Here is a 4,928-nt window from a genome sequence, read left to right on the forward strand (position 1 = left end):
TAAATAAAACTATTATACTACACTATAACAGGCTGGAAAGTGTTAAATAACAAAAACATGCACAAAACCTCCCTTGTGTTTGAAATGATGTAATTTAACAGTTATCCGTTTACAGGTATTTTGTCCTTCAGGATGCTGGGATCAGTGAAAGCATGCAGCTCCTGCCTCATTATTTACTGACTGCGAGAGGAAAATGAGCTTTCCTGCTTTTAAGTTGCCAGTCAGGTAATCAGTTTTGAATAATTAAATCACTGAACTTGATCAAGTTAAAAAAAAAAAAGTCTTTGCTTTTGCAGAAAAGGTCAAAATCACAAAAAATAAGATTTTGTAAATTTGGCCCCTAGTGCCTCATCCTTCCTTTGTCCCAGCTACCAAGCAGCAAAAGCAAACGTTCCATGGAAAAGGTTATTGCTGAGCAAAGTATATGCTTGGTACATAAACACCTGAGTGCTACTTGTCATAGAATTAGTGCAGGTTGGAGTATCTTAAGCCTGACCATATATTGACATATACCCACATTTTAGGTATGTTTTTATATAAATGAAAGATTTATTCTTTCATAGAAAAAATCTCCAGTGTAAATACTGAGATACAGAATCATAGAATCGTTTTGGTTGCAAAAGACCTTTAAGATCATCAAGTCCAACTGTTAATCCAAGACAGCCAAGTTCACCCCTAAACCATGTCCCTAAGCACCACATCTGCTCCATCTTTTATATAGCTCCAGGGACGGGGACTCCACCATCTTCCTGGGCAGTCTGTTCCAGTGCCTGACAACCCTTTCTATAAATAAATTTTTCTAATACCCAGCCTAAACTTCCCTTGCTGCAACTTGAGGCAAATGCCTCTCATCCTATCACGTCTTACTTGGGAAAAAGAGCAACTCCCATCTCTCTACAACCTCCTTTCAAGCTGTAGACCTGTCACGTGGTTGTAGAGAGCAATAAGTCTCCCCGAGTGTCCTTTTCTCCAGGCTAAACAACTCCGGTTCCCTCACAGCTGCTCCCCATAAAACTTGTGCTCTAGTCCCTCCGACAGCTTAAATCCTCTTTGTTGGGTGCTTTCCAGCACCTCAATGTCTTTCCTGTAGTGAGGGACCCAAAACTGAACACAGTATTCAAGGTGTGGCCTCAGTAGTGCCAAGTACACCAGCTGCTCCCCATAAAACTTGTGCTCTAGTCCCTCCGACAGCTTAAATCCTCTTTGTTGGGTGCTTTCCAGCACCTCAATGTCTTTCCTGTAGTGAGGGACCCAAAACTGAACACAGTATTCAAGGTGTGGCCTCAGTAGTGCCAAGTACACTAAGCAGGTCACCTTGTCATAGAAGGAGATCAGGTTAGTCAAGCAGGACCTGCCTTTCATAAACCCAGGCTGACTGGGCCTGGTCACCTGGTTGTCCTGTACGTGCCGTGTGATGGCACCATTGACGACTACCCTCTGGATGCAACCATCCAGCCAATTCCTTATCCACCGAACAGTCCACACATCAAAACTGTATCTCTCCAATTTACAGAGAAGGATGTTGTGGTGGACCATGTGACTTGATGGTCCCAAAATCTCATGGAGACAAGTGCCAAAATCTGATGGAGACTGTCATGGAGGCACCCACAAAACAGACAGCAGCGGCTATCAAAAAACTGCGGATTTATTGCAGTAAAATTTGCCCGGCGCTCAAAATTAACTACAGGAGCAGATGTCAGTTGGGGCACAACAGATTCCACGAACAGGTTTCTGAACACCAAAGCATACTCTTTGAGGAAGGTGAACCGCACTGTGTACACGCTCACTCATACACGTGAGAATCTCCCACTTAAGGGTACCAAAAGGGTCATTCACCATCCGGGGGGTGAGGGTTCAGTCAGTCCCTGGAGATACACTCGGATAGCATCCTGAGCTGAGGGGAGTCCCAGCAAGTATCCTCTCCTGGCGTCCCAGTGCGGGGGAGAGTCCCTGACTGCATCACCTGCTGCTCCAAAGCAGACCACTGCAAACCGCGTTCTCAAGGACTCCTTTTACACCCTGGTTGAATGGGGGCTGCGGTCATTTAAATCAGTAAGCGTAGACAGAAGGCCAGCTAAGAGACCTAGTCTCTGAGGCACCAGGTAGCCCTAAGGCATCAGCCTGATCTTTATCGAGTGCTTGTGCAGGCCCTGGTCTTTTGTGTAAGCTTTGTGCAAGCCCTCAGTTTGTCTGCACTGCGACAGAGACCTTTCATACTCAAATGTTTGATGAGAGCTGATTCTTGCCAGAACACATGCTTGATGAGAAAAAAACTAAACGTGATGCAGAGTGGGCAAGTAAAGTGTTGGTTCAGAAGTCTTCATTACTTCAGAGAGCAGGACAGTTCTGCCAGCTTGGTCCGACTCCAGCACTGGGTTCTAGTGCCTGTCCAGTAGTGGCCGTGATATTCCCTGCAGCCTCAAATGCAGTAGCTCCCCAATCCAGGACTGTGTTTTGCATGCCTGAGCCACCACGTCACCACAAACATGTAGCACTGTGATGAACGCGTGACCTGGCCTTTGGATGCCTGTACTGTCAAAGGAAAAGAAAATGACTATCACAGAACTGCAGAGTCATCTGGTTGGAAGAGACCTTTAAGATCATTGGGTCCAACAGTTAACCTCGCACTGCCAGGGTCCCTAAACCATGTCCCTCAGCACCACATCTACAGGTCTTTTAAACACTTCCAGGGGTGGGGACTCCACCATCTCCCCGGGCAGTCTGTTCCAATGCTTGAAAACCATTTCTTTAAAGAAATGTTTCCTAATACCCAACCTAGACCTCCCTTGGCACAACTTAAGGCCATTTCCTCTCATCCTGTCACTTGTTACTGGGGAGAAAAGACCAACCCCCACCTCTCTACAACCTCCTTTCAGGTAGTTGTAGAGAAGCAATTGTTGTAGAGAGTTGTAGAGAGCAACAAGTCTCCCCTGAGTGTCCTTTTCTCCAGGCTAAACAACTCTAGTTCCCTCACACCTGCTCTTCATTGGACTTGCTCTCTAGACCCTTCCCCAGCCTTGTTACTCTTTGGACACACTCCGGCACCTCAATGTCCTTCTTGAGGCGAGGGGCCCAAAACTGAACACATACTCAAGGTGCAGCCTCACCAGCGCCGAGTGCAGGGGGACAATCACTGCCCTGCTCCTGCTGGCGAAAAAGGCCATTTCCTCTCATCCTGTCACTTGTTACTGGGGAGAAAAGACCAACCCCCACCTCTCTACAACCTCCTTTCAGGTAGTTGTAGAGAAGCAATTGTTGTAGAGAGTTGTAGAGAGCAACAAGTCTCCCCTGAGTGTCCTTTTCTCCAGGCTAAACAACTCTAGTTCCCTCACACCTGCTCTTCATTGGACTTGCTCTCTAGACCCTTCCCCAGCCTTGTTACTCTTTGGACACACTCCGGCACCTCAATGTCCTTCTTGAGGCGAGGGGCCCAAAACTGAACACATACTCAAGGTGCAGCCTCACCAGCGCCGAGTGCAGGGGGACAATCACTGCCCTGCTCCTGCTGGCGTGTGGCAGGGGGTGAGGCTGATCCCTTGGGCTCGGTGCCTCAGGGGTCTCTGTTTTGCCTTAGTAAGTCAGTCAGTCAAAAGGATTTGCTAGTCCGTTTTGCATGGCGGGCCCTCTCTTTTGGAAAAGCAGTGTATAAACCTGTGTGCCTGCCTGCACTTTGCTGAGGCGGGCCCGGCGTTGAAGGTTGCAGTTCCTGAGACATCAGAGACAGACCAAATATACAAGCGAGCAGCTGACGCAGCCACTGAGCGCAGAGGTGCAGCACAGGAGAAGAGTGGAGCAGTGTTAGACTGCTGGCGGAAAGGGCGAGTCTGGAATGTGGCTGTTGCAGTGGGGAAGGAAGAGGGACAGGTGTATACTTACGGGTATCACCGTTTTTTCTCCTAACTTGCCGATGTACCTGACCCTGAATGGCAGATTGGAATGCAAAGCGTGGATCAACAAGGTTAGCGGAATGAAGAAGTCAGAATGGGGGTGGTTTACTGTTTGGGTATTTGTCAGCATCTCTTTGACTTGCTTTTATTTTCTTGCTGCAGATGCTCAGCAGGCAGCTGGACACCGAGGGAGACAGTGAGCTGAGGGCCATAAGAAGGTTGGTCAGCACACAAGAATGAGGGAACAGTTCCGTTGTTGGTGCTTACACGACCTGTTAACACTTTATGTTTTGAAGGTGCAGAACAACTTAAGAAATCGTTGCATAGCAAGGTGACCATTCCTGAGCATGTTGGGCAAGGTGCAACACCAAACTGCAGCAGTGGTTATTTTTGATCTGTCGAGTTGTTGGTGAATGGGTGACCACTTCCAAGCACAACGGTCACTTTGTCTCGTTGGTTTTCTGGGTGCCACAGATAACGCTGGCCACAACATCCAGTGTTAGACCGGGAACAAGCAAGCGCAACACCACGGTGCTTCTAAGGAGGCTGTAATCACAGAATAGGTGAGCGCTGACTGCCCTGAGAATGTGTGAGGACACTCTGTTTGCGGATGATGAAGAGTAACCGAGCAATTGCAGTCCTCTGAAAGCCAAGGCGGCGGGTTGATGCTATCGTTGTGTGGAGTGGCAGGGAGAGGTTTTAAATGTGGTGTAGTGGAGAGGGCAGTTCAGGAGAGGACGTTTGGGCAGAGAGAGGGTCTGGGGTCCTTTAGGCAAAATGCGGAGTGTGCCAGACAGGGAATCTAGATGCTGTTCCTAAATGGAAACAGGACCTCTAGATTTAAGCTATCGCTCCACATCTGGGTGATTTGGTCAATCTTACTTTTGCAAACGCAGAGTGACAAGCCACGTGCCAAAGGGCAATGGAGCAGAGGAGAGAGGAGCACTGTAAGAAGGTATCTTAGATGCCTCGAGTGATGTTGGCCACAATGTCTGATGCTGAAATCGGGGTGGATGAGGTGAGTGGAAGGCCACATTGTTT

The sequence above is a fragment of the Buceros rhinoceros genome, unplaced genomic scaffold (assembly GCF_000710305.1).
Source record: "Buceros rhinoceros silvestris isolate BGI_N320 unplaced genomic scaffold, ASM71030v1 scaffold12214, whole genome shotgun sequence".
Lineage (NCBI taxonomy): Eukaryota > Metazoa > Chordata > Aves > Bucerotiformes > Bucerotidae > Buceros > Buceros rhinoceros.